The sequence below is a fragment of the Macaca mulatta genome, chromosome 18 (assembly GCF_049350105.2).
Source record: "Macaca mulatta isolate MMU2019108-1 chromosome 18, T2T-MMU8v2.0, whole genome shotgun sequence".
Lineage (NCBI taxonomy): Eukaryota > Metazoa > Chordata > Mammalia > Primates > Cercopithecidae > Macaca > Macaca mulatta.
In genome coordinates, this window is record NC_133423.1 from 64,837,544 (window position 1) to 64,853,471 (window position 15,928).

General features: G+C 36.8%; 1 long non-coding RNA gene across 1 annotated transcript; it reads right to left on the reverse strand.

The window, feature by feature from the left end:
* Window positions 1–5,058: 5,058 nt before the first annotated feature.
* LOC144336584 (uncharacterized) lies at window positions 5,059–7,467 on the reverse strand. The gene is made up of 2 exons (XR_013408477.1): window positions 7,366–7,467; window positions 5,059–6,567 (listed from the first exon to the last, which is right to left on the reverse strand). It is a non-coding gene; the product is annotated as an uncharacterized LOC144336584 (long non-coding RNA).
* Window positions 7,468–15,928: the final 8,461 nt, after the last annotated feature.

Below are 15,928 nucleotides of genomic sequence, written 5' to 3' on the forward strand. Positions count from 1 at the left end.
ACATCCCACTAGACTCACCTCCGACATTAGAGGTCATATTTCAATATGAGATTTAGAGGGGACAAAGCAGCCAACCCATATCAAGCATACAGGTGTAACTGTCCAACAACGTCCACCCTAAGACAGCTATTACAATTTCAGAGAATGATTTAAAGAAAGTATACCATGTATGGTGTATAGCTTTTCACACCCAATTTTAGAAAATAAAAAGTTTGCACATGTCTTGTATCAATTATAGCTCATCCTAGGTAACAGAGCCCAGTTCTCAAATTCAGTTGATGGGGAAAAACAATTTGCAGTTTATAAAACTGAACATTCTAGATGCAAATGGGGCTATGGGTGAAGCTTGACCCAAGGCTCACAATGCACAGGATGGCATCAGGACTAGTTTCTCTTTTCTTGTTTCTAGGTGATGCTTTTCCGGTTGGCTCATGGTTTTAAGAGGACTTCCAATAGTTCTTAGTCTAAAGGCACAGAGATTTAGATCCAGAGGTGAAGAATATGAGTCTCTTTCAGAAGACTCAGTAAAAAATATCAATGTGACTTGGTGGTTCTGATTGGTCACCTCTCCAAGAATATAAATGTTTAGTTGACAAGACTTGGGTTATGTGCCTTCTCCTGGAGCTAAGGTAGTATTCATTTCCTTGAAAGTACACAAAACTGGAAGGAGTGGGTGGACCTCAACAGAAAATATCAAAAGAGCAAATTAATGCTGCACAAGGGGGAAGAAAAACATTATCCATCCTCCTCACCACCATTATGTCACCTCCTCCTCTTGGAAGTATGGTGTTTCCAAAGCTTAGTCCTAAATGTACTATTTTGGGCTCTCCTATCTCATTTGAGGACTCACTCACTTTCAGTCCTCAGATGTTGACTTTTGGCTAGCCTACCAAGTTTAGATCTATAGTCTGCCTTGCAGTTCTGAGTTCATCGTTTGTTTATAGATACTTAATAATCCACTGTCAAATTGGAGTCTGGAAACTGGGGTAACATAAACCCTGGAGGTATAGACCGAACACTTCACAGAGTACTTCTGTATAGAGAGTTTTATGAGCACTAATTGATAGATTATCAGATTCCAATTGTGCTTTTCCCAAAAACAGATCTGCCTGAGAAGGGATTTATATTCCTACTAGTCTTGTCACCATTGTAGCAACAAAGGGCAAACATTATACTCTTTCCAAATTATATTGGGGTGGTTAGTTCTGGGCTAATCATTAAAACTTTCTGAGCATTAAAATAATCATAATTTAAAGTACTGGTTTTAACAATATCTCCATTTTTGATTAATTAGAATATCTTAAATCTGAAGAGCTTTCTTTCCCTGCTATTCATGTCTGTTAAAGATGAGATTTTCCTTACCTTAGAATGTTCTGAATTCAGAAAAACCTAAGGAGTACAGGTCATGATATTGATTTTTAAATATAAAACTAGAATATTTTCTAGGGTTATCACAATTTTCAAGAACACATTACATAAAAACCTATTAATAGAATATTTGTATGATTTGTTTTCTCAAATTATGTATATATATTACAGTTGTTAATGTCTATTTAATCCAATTATAACATGGTATTTAATCAGGTAGTCAAAATCTATTTTTACCAAAACATGAAATATTTATTCCATTAGAATAAATTCTTATTATTTTTTAACTTACTAAACCTATTATTCCCTCCAAATAATAATTTTAAAATAAAGTTTTAAAAATTCACAATGGAAAATTTCAGACAAATTAAAATGGGTTGGAGGGATGTCATTTTCCAAATATTGTAAGATTATATGAGTTAAAATATTTGAAAACCACTGTCCCAATATGTAGGGAATTATATGTAAATGACCATTACAAGTGAGGTATAAAATCCTTAGATCAGCTTGTAGGCCATGGGTAGATACAGTGAGAGTGTGAAACATACAGTGCTGATTTAGACCAGATTAGGAAATATCACTCTGGCCTTCTTTTTTCTCAGGGTCCAGGTCTTCCGCATGCTCACGGCTCCCTTCTGCAGCATGTTATAAGAACTGCACTCCAATTTTCCTGACTTTTTCAGACAGTCCCTCTTATCAGAACCAACAAGCTCTCCAAGTCGAAGTGGGTCTTTTTTTTTTTTTTTTTTTTTTTTTTTAGGGAGTTGACAAATCAATCAGACTAGCACGATGGGGTGAGCGTATATGTGCAAATACTATTTCCATCTAATAATAGGTTTGGTTATTAATGAAAACGAACACCTTCTAGAACTAGTGCTGCAACTTGGAGAAATTCTATTGACTATAGTACCTGGGGAGTAAATAATTCGGGGCTTACACTTCATAGTATCTTTCAAGTTATTTTGGCTGTGTAAGCTCAACTTGAGAAATAATTATATAAGTAAATGACCATTACAGATGAGTTATAAAATCCTTAGATCATCTACTACTGAAATAATAATGAGAAAAAATGCAAATAATTTTACTGAATATAAACATGAATTTCATATGAGCTTCAAGAAAGGTTATTAGGTATCTTTCCAGTTATTTTTACATAGATGGAACCTGTGGTCTCAAAAAGATTACTTCTTGTCCTCTCCAGGAAACAAATTTAGAAAACAGAATTGAAATTCTGTCAATACAGTTAGATACAGTTTTTTTAATTGCATACCTATATGTAACTTCAGATTCCTAACTCTATACATTCTTAATTTTAACTTTAAGCATATCTATGGAGTTACATTTCTGAATCATCATTCAAATAGCTAGCATCTTTGTCCAGCACAATAAGCTTATCAACTTCCTCCTAACCATTGTATATCAGAGAAATGTAAATGAGACCCTATAGTGAAATTCAAGATATTTAAAAATATATCCAGAACCTGCTGCGTCTATCACACAGACCCTGGCCAATGGATAAAATGAGTACTCATTCAAAGATATGCAGTGTAAGAGCAGTTAGGTGACTGCCTGGCTCTAGCGGCCAGAGAGCAGCCCCGAGAAGCTGGAGCTGCTTGCTTTTATGTGGTGCAGGCACAACGCTGAAAACCTGGAGCCCACACAACCTATAGGTAATTAACTCTTATTTTTCCCCTTTCAGGGAACGTCACACGTGTGGATGATCAAAGGTTAGTTCCTGGTCAAATAAACAAACAAGCTTGTTTAAGGTAAATTCCCCAACACTCCCTTGCGCCTACTCCTTGCCCTCTGCCTCAGGGTTACAGAACAGGTGCCTTCAGCTATTCTCCCCCGGGGCTCTGTAGAACGTTCTGACCTTTCAGAAGGTTTGTGTCCTTTCCCTATAGCTTTTCCCACCACTCTGGCCGATCCCGCACATTCAGATATCTGGTATTATATTAAGGCATACAGTTCAGTTAAATACCCTAATATTTAACAGATCCTAATATTTAACTAAACTGTAAATTTTTTATATTAAGATATTCAACTGAACTGTAAATTTTTTATCTGGATATTTAGGCACAATGGAACCACAGACAAAAAGAGTGAAGGTGAATCTGCACGTCTTTGCATACTCTTTAGAATAGCTTCAGAGTAGATGTGTATAAAAGGCATATAGCGGGGCCGGGTGCGGTGGCTCACGCCTATAATCCCAGCACTTTGGGAGGCCGAGGCGGGTGGATCACGAGGTCAGGAGATTGAGACAATCCTGGCTAACACGGTGAAACCCGTCTCTACTAAAAATACAAAAAATTAGCTGGGCATGGTGGTGGACGCCAGTAGTCCCAGCTACTCGGGAGACTGAGGCAGGAGAATGGCATGAACCTGGGAGGCAGAGCTTGCAGTAAGCCAGGATTGCGCCCACTGCACTCCAGCCTGAGCGACAGAGCGAGACTCCATCTCAGAAAAAAAAAAAAAAAAGGCATATAGGCATATAGTTATAACTATGTTATAGTTATAACTATGACATATTTGAAAGTACTTCCAGACTTTTCTTACATGCTATCATGGAATAGCAGTTAGTTATTCTTATTTGTCTTTGAAGATGGTGCTGGTTTTTATTCAACCTAGTCATAAACTGAATCTGAAAAACAGAACTGTTTTAGGCTAAAAAATCCCCAAGCCCAACTATTCTTTAAAGTATTGTACTGATAGCCTCAGTTCATACAAGTCTACTGGCTATTAGAACATATGGATATCACCTGGGAGAGGTTGCCTGCTATCCACTTGACTATACTTCTTTCAGCACCCTTAGTTCCACCATTACGTTATAAGAGAAATAAAATAATGATGTAATGCATACTCTAGGGTGGCTTCAGTAAAATGTGAGAATTAAATGAGAGCCAAGACCATTCCGAAGTAAGTAAAAGCTAGATGCCTGACTCACATCATAATCAACATAAATTTAACATGAATTTGACATTTAGATGTAAAAAATGAAACTGCAAAATTATTTTCTAAAAGAAATTGTGGGTGCTTATTTATGTGATTCTGGGTGGAAAGAGCATTGTAAATACACAAAAAAGGGAGAAATCATAATGAAAAAGACTGGTAAATGTAAGTATTTTAAATATACACAAGTAGCTATTGTGCATAGAAACGTGCACACACGCGATGACTTCTGGGCATTAAAAAGACTTTTTTTTTTAAAGGCAAAGATAAACTGGAAAAATTTATTTTCAATGATAAATAGTTCTTGCAAAACAACAAAAATAAGACAAACATCTCCAAAAATGGGCGCTGTATTAAGAAAATGCAATGACCAATAGAAGGAAAAAATGAAGTATTATTAATTCAATTAAAAACAAAAAATATATAAATTTTAAAATAAAACAGACAAAAAAAAAAAAACCTCAACGTTAGTGGGAAAAATGTGTATTTTCATGCACTACTAGGAAACTTAGAGAAATGCCCAAAAAGCCTTAAATGTTTGCATGCCCATGACACGATCTTTCCATGTGCATGAATTTTTCCTAAGGAAATATACACAGATATGTGTCAAAATAGAACTATAAATCAAAAACACCGTTGATAATTCTACAAAATTAGAATCAAACAAATTAAGTAAAAATAAGCTTTGGCACATTAATTGAATGATACTTAATTACTAGTTTTTATTTCTTTAAAGTTATTTGGTACATATTATTGCAAGACATTTTTTAAAAATACGGACAAATATGTGTAACCCTAATATCAGACCTGTGAGGCAAGGCAGTTACTATAATTATCCTCATTTTACAGGAAAGGCCAATTTACAACTTTACAACTTTATATTTTACAACAGGCCGTTTCACAACTGAGGCCCAGAGCAGTAACTGACAAGTTCAAGGTCATATAGCCGGTGAATGGTGGAATTTGTCCACCTGACCATGCAGTATTCTTTAAACTGGCTACCTTCTATCAATATTAATGAAAGCAAGCTAGCATGTTTTCATTCCCAGAATTACAGTGTCCAAGTTAGACCAGCAGTATTTGATATAATAAAACACATTTCTTCCAAATTTTGCTTTCCTTCTGATCAAGAGCTGAATTTCTATGAGGGCGGAGGGAAAACAAAATCAGCCTTGGAAACATTCCACCTTAAAAGCCATTGTGGAGGATGCACAGAACCTATTTTACATCATCCTGCACAGTGCTCATTCAGTATAAATCTCTTCATTGCATGACTTTCTGCTGTATGCTTACGAAACAGTCCATTTCGGTACACTCATATATACACTTCCTTTCCCCATCCCCCATGCTCTGAGTGCTATCTTATGCTGTGAGCTAAAGAGTTAGAGCAGTGGCAGACCGTTCTGTACATTCTTGGACAATGAGTTTTAGTGTAAATTCTCTCATCCATAACCATTCTAAAATGCTATTCAGAACTGACTGCTTTGCAATGTGTATTATTTATTTTGGTCTGACCTCAATTTCTGCCATGTATTTTATCCTTGATCAAGAGTTTTGGCATACTTAAAGCTGACAAAGAATGAGCAAATGCTAGTGCGGGCATTACCCCCCAAAAAGAGAAGATGATTGTCTCTCTGCATATTCAAATGCAAGGATATATGTGGGGGGTGGGAGTGTGTGGAGCATAACTCCAGGGAGAGAACACAGAAGACAGCGGATAAGGGGGAAGTGATGGTAGTTAATTGACATTATGAAGAACAGTCTAACCATCACTACAACCTGTGAAGTTTAACCAAAACTGGATGGGTGGGGAGGGCAAGGTTACGCTGGTGAGGCCCTAGTGAGGACTTCAGGGAAGCTGAGAGGAAAGGAAGACAGTTGTTGTTGTCTGATGATTAATGGAACACTAATCCTCTTACTCTTTCCTTCCAAATTTCCATTTTTCCCAGTTAAATCCACTCTCCTATCTTTACTTCTGACATTGTATTGGGTTCTTGGTCTTGAGAAGGGGGCTTCCAACTCAAATATTTTCATCACTTTGAATTTAGACACCTCTTAGTTGCTTAAGGGGCTAAGGATACACATCCAGTTTAGTACAGACTTCATCTCCATTACTAATCGAGTCAGTGTCTGTAAAGATTTCTTCATCCCCAGGTAGTTATACTCCACAGACTAAATAAAGAGTGTGATATCATGAGGGCTGGGCCTTTCTCCGAGGTAATGTTCCTCAAATCTGCATTCCTAAGTGTTCTGAAAGAAAGACAGCAAAGTATCTTCTGGTTAAAAAACGTTCAGGAAAAACTGGGTTAAATCAAATTGCTCAGTGTTCTTTACTCTGGGACCATTCAACAACTTAAATATGCAAATATATTTTAGGTATTTTTCAAAGAGGGATTAAATACTGATGTAGCATTTCCCAAAGAGAATTTCCCATAAGGATCCTGTTTCATGGAGCACAATTGCCATTTGCTAGAGCTGAAGCCCTGCAGAACACATTTGAGGATGCTGATAAGGACCCCATCCAACAAGCCTCTTATTGGGTTCTTTCTATTGCCTCATCTTCCTTTTTTTGCAGTTCCTACTCAGCTCTCACTGGCAAACTATCAGTAGAAGAAGCCTGGCAGGTGGTCCTTTATCTCTTTAAAAGTTCTCCACGTAATTTGAGTAAAAGTGTCATAAATTTTTCCAAAAACTTTCCATCATAAAAACATACATACAAATCATAATAAGAAAATTATCAACACACCTAATCCCCCAAATATAGGCAACTTGTGTACATTTTTGTTACAGGACCACCAGGTTTGTATGCCCACCGTGTAGTAACAAACCAATACACTGAAACAGCAAGGTTTGCAGCAGAGAAATAGTTTAATGATTGCAGGGTGGCTGAGTGACTGAAGGAGGAGATGGGAGGACCCTCAAATCTGTCTGCCTGAAGAGTTCTGGCTTGGAGCTTTTAAGGAGATCCTGGAGAGCAAGGGGCTGTACGACTGGGGCCATTGATTGGTTGGGATAAGGATGATGAAATCATCAGGATGTGGAAACTACCTTCTTTGGTGAGTGAGTCAGCTCCTATGGGGTTGTTCACAACAGCAGACTTTAGAAGTTTTATTGGTATGCAGGACCTGAAAGAATATCTCAAATGAAAAACTAAACACTTCACATCATTCAAGTTGTTATCTCTAGAGCAGTTAAAGGGAACTATAATCTTGTGGCAGGGTCTGCATAACTCTTGGGTAACAGGCACCAAACAAGTATGAGGAAGCAGGTCAGAAAGCATCTGACCTAATGATTAATGCCAAATGTGCTGCAAACTTGGCTTATTTTCATTTCTCTCCCTATTTTCCCTAATTAATTTTATAAAGTTTATAGGACTGGTTTAATTTCAGTTTCATTTCTTTCATTTTACACATTTTTACTTATCATTTTTTAGGTCAGTTAGAATCACGCTGTATAATAATTTTGTATCCTTTTTTCAACTTTGCATCATTTCAATAGTATGTCCTAATGATATTACAAGTTGTGCAAACAGAACATTTGGAATAAAACCCAAACTGTTAAGCCCATCAGGCCCTACATGTCCGGTCTTCTGTTTCCAACTCCAGAGGAAGATCGTAACTCCCTCCTTCTTTGAAACAATCTTTGGGCACATTTGTCTCCTTGCTGGTTTCCAGGTCAGAGCTTTAGTACTTACTTTTGATCTTCTGGAAACTTCTTCCAGATCTTTAAAAGGTGTGCTCCTTTTCATCATATAGTTTAATGATAATTACACAGGTTAGGAATACTGATTTTCTGTCTCCCAGGAGTAACGTATCTGTTATTATTAAGAAGTAAAATTCTGCTATTTTATTAGTATTATACCATCATTGCACCAATAATAATAATCTGAAATTGGAATCGTTAATGTTTTGGAATCAAGATAAAAAATTCAATTATTCTATTTCTATCAGAAGACAAAACAAAGTTGTATGTACACATCTGGAGTGGTCCATACCTACAGAGATGACAATGTATTGAGGTACTGCAGAGCTTCTGTTGCAACTATAATTCTCACTTTAGTTCAAAGACAGAGTGAGTGGAATATAAATATGAGGGTACTGATATTGATTCAGGCAGTTTTATCTATATATGATAAAACTCAAACTATGACAAACTACAAGTCTTTTTTGAAACAAAAACTACAGCTTTCTATCAACAAAAACACTGAAGGTCCTTTAAAAATATCAAAATAAAGATATAAACATGGTTTTTCAAAAGATCTTTTCAAATATTTTATCAAGAAGTGGAGTTATTAGAAACAGTCAGAAGAAAATATTCGGTGTTAGTTCAACAAATGGCATACAATGACCTTCGCTACAAAATTATGACATTAATGCAGTTTGTTGTTTAATACATAGACTAAATTATGTTACTTTTGACATTTTTGTGTTAAATGTCTTCATTTTGTGGAACGTTTATTTTTAAATAATAATTTCCTAACAATTTTATCAGCTAATAATTTATATTTAAAATGATAATGCTTCTTTGGCCTTTGAATTTATGAATGTATGATGTCGTAATACATTTACAGATTTTATATTTGAAATATATTAAATATCTAGTTTCATGGTATTGTATCTTATTTTGTGAAATTTGAACTTTTTTTCTTTTTGTAAAATATCAGTAGGTCAGTATTATGTAAAATAACTGATGAAATATCACTGTATCCTTTTGTTTTCAGTATTGCCTTCTTTAATCACTAATTTGGGTCTCTTGTCAAATGTCACCATGTCAGAAAGGCCTTTCCGGACTACTCTGCCCAAAATAGAACACTCTAAACTCCCACACCTGTCCCTTTCATTAACTCACATTGCTTAACAAATTGCTATTTATTATGCCTCTTCTTGCAAAAGAATGCAGTCTTCCGGAGGGTAGAAACATTTTCTATGCCCACGGCATAGAAAAATGCTTTGCATACAGTCGGTGATCAATACATATTTATTAAATGAATGTGGTAATAACTGAATTTAAGATATGTTTGTTTATTTTTGGACAGCTAATAATAATGATTACTATATAAATTGCTAGTGTGTGGGAGTTCTTAGTATTGATACTGACATGCATAGCTTTGTATATAAAGCTATTTTCAAATTTGGTATTATTTATTTAAGATAAAAAATCCATTTTTAAAATCACTGGGTCTAAGATAACGACTATTCTAAAGTGACTAGAAATCCATTTCAAAATTGCTCTTCGGGAAGATTCTATGAATTTACATCTCTACCAATGATTCATTCTCACTTTACTGTTTGACTTTCAAACTTCTGTTCATGGGCTTCTGTCTCTGCTAGTGTTGGCGTCTCCCTGCTTTCTTCCTTTCAAATGATGGTATTAGATCTGTCTTTCTCTACTAAGAGTTGCGATGCTCCTGTTACAGAAAAAAATATTTGAGGAGACAACTTGAAGCATCATTGTTATTTCCTTAGGAGTCTCTATAAAATTTGCCATGGTATATGATCTTAAAGATTAAAAACAAAATTTACTGAAAAATCATCAATTTCTTCCAATATGCCTTTGCATTCATTACTGTGAACAAATAAAACTAGGCGCCTTTCAGAGGATCGACTTGAGTTTGTATTTTCATTTAGTTTTTATACCAGCAAATTGTTTTATAGTGGTTTGTACAATGTCTAACATTTTGGATTTTGCCAATATACAAACAATCATGTTTAGGTTTTGTTAACAGGTTGTCTGTCAAAATCTGTATGTGAATATGACCATTGAGGCAAGATACTGTTTCTTTTTTCTTTCTTTCTCCTTTCTTTTTTAAATACATGCTTTTGTTTTGGAGGGTTAATAAATGTGGAATGCTGTGCATACATCTGCAAGGTACCACCTTTAGCTTTGCAGGCTTTTATCCCAGACATCTGATAATAATTAATGCATAAATAAATTCATAACACAAAGCAGTTAGAAGCAGTCTAATTGCAACAATTAATTTGTAGACTTACCTAATTAAATTTCCCTAGCCAGGATGTGTTGTCTGCATACATCAAAGTTTACAAAAGAGAAGTAACAGAGCAGAATAAAGAATGACACTGTCCCTAATAGAGTCCCTTGAGGAACTTCTAAGGTTAAAAGAAAAATCTATCAATGCTGAACAAGAAAATATGCAGTTCAGCTGCAATGATGGATGGTTCTGCTAACCTTCATGCAAAGCAATGCTGACACATATTATTACTGAAACAGAAATGAGCATATCTTTGTCTACCTTATTGCTTTTATAATGTGGCTGAAATGGTCTGGGAGTCTGAAAACTCTTTTTTTATTTCATACTTGGGAACATTAAGATGATCCTGATCTCTTTCTTCCTCTTGAGACTTCTATAGCTACTTGGTTATCTGCTTTCTTGCCTTCATGTAAGAGTTGAGTAATTTCACAAATGCATGCTGAGGATAGAAAACTGCACAGCACGCACCTTTGCTAGCACAAAAGGGCTTGCCCTGCCACTATGGGACACAGGCGAATTCCAATTTTCCAGCCTTGTATGCGACACATACAAGAACAAATGACAATTACAATGTTATAATATTTTTACAGAGAGGGAAAGAAAAAATTTAAATGATTAAAAGGAAATAGCAGAGGTCAGTTTAACTGGGAAATAGCACTATCAAAAATTTTCAAGAGCATGTCATTAAGCCTTTAATTTTTCAAAAGCCTTTGTTTTTAATCTTTCTTCCTATCCCCACATTGGTAGCTAATTCTTTTAACCTCCTTGGTATTGATTAATAGATAAGGCACTCTCATTTTCAACCTTGCATTACACCCCTCTCTCCTGGGCACCTCACTGCCGTTACTACACTACAAGTGTCTGTCCACCCTGCTTCCCGCCATGGCCTGCCTTCACCTGCCACCACCTCCTCTGCCCACTCCCCATCCATGCCTGGCAATGACTGCTGGCTGCTGTGTAAATGCCCTGCCCTGCCGGAGCTCCTGAGCCATCCTAAGAAGACCAGGCTGAGAATTAGGTGTCCTGGTTCTCATCTGTCCCCTGCTAGTGATAACAAGTATGAATTTAGTTAGCAAGTTTGGATGGTGAATTCTTGACTGCTAATGGATGATCCAATCAGCAGATCTTAAGGTGACCTTCAGCTTTTTCTTAGCACACAGTTGCTGCCCAGGGGCAACTACCTCTCATTTATGAGACATGGGGATGAATATTCTTACTAAAATAAAGTATAAATTAACTTATAAGGCCATCCAAACAGGGATGATGTTAATACAAAATTATTAGGAATTTACTACAGGAGATCAAACCTTATTTTTTATTTTATTTATTTATTTATTTTGAGATGGAGTTTCACTGTTGTTGCCCAGGCTGGAGTGCAGCGGTGCGATCTTGGCTCACTAGAACCTCCGCCTCCCAGGTTCAAGCGATTCTTCTGCCTCAGCCTCCTCAGCAGCTGGGATTACAGGCATGTACCACCACGCCCGGCGAATTTTTTATTTTTAGTAGAGACGGGGTTTATCCATGATGGTCAGGCTGGTCTTGAACTCCCGACCTCAGGTGATCCACCCACCTCAGCCTCCCGAAGTGCTGGGATTACAGGCGTGAGCCACCATGCCTAGCTAATGAAGCCTTATTTTTAGGCACTTTACTATGTCTCTTATTCTATCCCAATCTATCTCTGGAAAAGTAGGTAAGAGTAAGAGGCAGACAAGATAGGGGACACATACAAGAATCTCCTCATGTATGTTGCATAGAAACTGTCATTAAAGTTTTAATATCAAATTTAAAAATAACACCCAGAGGATATTTAAAACACACATTAGGGTGCAAAATATGTGAGGCTTGACTAATTGTGAGGCTTCCTTTACCATTTCATGTAGAAAACATACATTGTTGACTTCAGCGGGGAGGCATGTACAATAAATATGTTGGCTCCCTTCAAGTCTTTTATTGATATCATTATCATCTCTTTATTTTCTCTTGCATATTTTTAAACCGATAGTAGCCCTTTTTATTTTATTTTATTTTATTTATTTTTCTGAGATGGAATCTTGCTCTGTCACCAAGGCTGGAGTGCAATGGCGCAATCTCTGCTCACTGCAACCTCTGCTTCCCGGGTTGAAGCAATTCTAGTGCCTCAAACTCCCAAGTAGCTGGGATTACAGGCATCCGCCACCACACTCGACTAATTTTTGTATTTTTAGTAGAGGTGGGGTTTCTCCGTGTTGGCCAGATTGGTCTTGCCTGGCCTGACCTCAAGTGATCCACCGGCCTCAGCCTCCAAAATGCTGGGATTAGAGGCATGAGACACTACTCCTGGCCAATAGTAGTTTTTCAAATGACAAATGAAACAGTTCCCACTAAATTTTAAGCGTCTTCTTTCCATTCTATTGGGGAAATATAGTTCCAACAATTGTTTTGCCTAGAAAGATTACCTTTGTTTAGACTGAGTTCTATTTGTGATTCATACCCACGCAGCGTGACAATATGACAAATAAAAGTGGGTGGAGAGAGAGTAAGAAAATCAGAAAATTCCTTGATTAATTTCTAATCAGACTATTAGTATGACATCACTACTCTATTTTATGTGTAGATTCCCAGGGCATTAGTTGTGGTTAAATTCAAATGCAAGTCTAATATCATATCATGTAAAATACAAATGATTTTTGAGCCTATAAAATAATAGACTATTACCACCATTTGTTAAAGTAGAAAATGAGGAGCTTTCAATCCCTGTACCCAGGACACTTTATTGAATTTATATATCTGAGTCAAGTAAATTTGACTTTGAAATATGTCTGCCACAGAAGGGTCTACATATAAAATTCAGGTCAAAATAAAATAAAAGCAAATCCTATCTTCTGATGTGAATTAAATTAGAAACTCTCAGAGCAATAGGATGAAAGAAAGATAACAAAGTTTTGGTAATGGAATTAACCATGAAAGAAACCCTCCCTTTCTGACCTCTTTTGAAACACTGTTTTTTTTTTTTTTTTTTTTGGCTTCTGTGACAACACTCGCTCTTAGACGCGTATTCTCAGTAAACTGTACTGGCTCATTCTTTTATTGGAATCTCCTCTGGGCTTTATCTCAGCCCCCTTTTCGTTTGGTTCTATCTCAGTGTCTTACTAGTGGGATCTCTTAGTCAGTGGCATCAACATGTCTGATACTGTCAAAGATGCACATTTCAGGCCCCACCCCAGAATCTCAAAACTTATTTGCTAGATCAGAAACTCTGGAGAGAAGCTCAGCAAATCCTCTAGATGATTCTGAACGTACATTCAAGTTTGAGAACCTTTTCTCTCTCTTCTTATGAGGCTTTCTGATCCTTGACTACTGGCTTCAGGTGCAATGTACATACTGTGGAAGACTGTATTTTCCAAAGATGGTCACATACATATCTACATATCTCTTGTCTCAAAAACCCTTTCAGAACCTTGCAACACCTCTATCAAGAGGTGGAATCTTGGCTGGTCATGGTGGCTCACGCTGTAATCCCAACACTTTGGGAGGATGAAGCAGGCGAATCACCTGAGGTCAGGAGTTCGAGACCAGCCTGGCCAACATGGTGAAACCCCATCTCTGCTAAAAATACAAAAATTAGCCAGGCATGGTGGTGGGCGCCTGTAATCCCAGCTCTTTGGGAGGCTGAGGCAGGAGAGTCGCTTGAACCCAGGAAGTGGAGGCTGCAGTGAGCCGAGTCCATGCCATTGCACTCCAGCCTGGGTGACAAGAACAAAACTCCATCTTAAAAAAAATAAATAAAATAGGTGGAATGTCATTATTTTCCTCTTGAATTTGGGCAGATTTGTGACTTGCTTATAACCAATAATGCACAGTATAATTGAGTTTGAGTAATTTCTGAAAATAAGTTATAAATGGAGAGTCTTTTGTTTGGCTTGTTGGAACATCTCAACTTGGGTTCTTGCACCACCAAGTAAGAAGTCTGACTTCCCTGAGTTTGCCATGCTGTAAGGAAGCCAGCTGCACAGAGACACAACATGAAAGATCTCTGCTCTAGTCAGCAGCCCTAGACTTTAGGCCCTTTCTGGTTAGGAACCAGACATGTGAGTGCAGGAGCCCTCAGCTGACTCCAGCTCCATTTATGGAGCTGCTCTCCTAACTTTGAGTTTTTCCAGCTGTGGCCTGAACATCACAGAACAGAGTCAAGCCATCCTTGCTGTGTTTTTTCTGTGTTCTTGACTCATAGACCCCATGAGCACAATAAAATGATTCTTCCCTTCCCATAAAGTTTGAGGTGGTTTGTTACATATTGATAGTAACAGGAACATGCAGTAATGTCCAAATTTATATCTCTATTTCAAACTTCTATTTAAGGTCCAGAAATACACATCCAATTGCCTACCTGACAGTTCCACCTGGAAGTTCACAGGCATCCTAAACTCAAGAAGCAAATAAGAAAAAAAAAAAAGAAGAAGAAGAAGAAGAAGAAGACAAGAATTGATGAGTTAGAAAATCTTAAAACACACACACACACATGCATTCACACACACACACACAAACCAATATAATTAATTAATAAATCAAAAGGCTCATCCTTTGGTGGAAAAAAAAATCTACAAAATAGATGAATGTCTAGCAAATCAAACTTTCATAAAAGAAGAAAGCAAAAATTCATAAAATGGACAAGTTTAAATAACCACCAAAAAGGGGAAGAATTTAAAATTAAGAGACTTCTTCATATCACTCTACGTAAATAAATTTGAAAATCTATATAACATGTTTAACTTTCTGGAAAAATGCAATTAATAAAATTGACTCCAATAGAGACAGAAGTTCTCTTCTGACAAATTTTCATATAAGAGTTAAAGAAAGTTGTAAAAGAGCTCTTCCACAAACTAAAATACACTTGAAGACCAGATGGCTTCTTGCATAATGCTCCCAAACTTCACAAGGTTAGATATTCTCAATCCTATTTCACCATTCCAGACCACTGCAAAAGTAAGAAACCTCCAAAATGGTTTTATGAAATACATTTACATTGATATTAAATCTGACAAAGAATATACCAAATGTACTATAGTGCAATCTCACTTATGAATATCAATACAAAAATGTCAATAAATTAGAAACAGAATCCCACATCCTTATAAAAACAACATATGTCATGACCAAGTGGAGTTAATCATATTAATAACAGAAGAAAAGCAAGCAATTATCTTCATAGAGCATTAAAAAATTGTTTGTTAAAGTTTGGCTGGGCGCTGTGGCTCACGCCTGTAATCCCAGCACTTTGGGAGGCTGAGGTGGGCAGATCACCTGAGGTCAGCAATTTGAGACCAGGCTTGCCAACATGGTGAAATCCTGTCTCTACTAAAAATACAAAAAGTTAGCCAGGTGTGGTGGCAGGTGCCTGTAATCCCAGCTACTCAGGAGGCTGAGGCATGAGAATTGCTTGAACCTGGGAGACAGAGGTTGCAGTGAGCCAAGCCAAGATCGCACCACTGCACTCCAGCCTGGGGCATAGAGCAAGACTCTGTCTCCATAAAAAATAAAAATAAAAAAATTGTCAAAATTCAACTCTCATTCATGCTTCAAAAAATACACTTGAAATAGAAATTGGCAGATGTCTCATTCATATTTAGCATATATATGTATTGG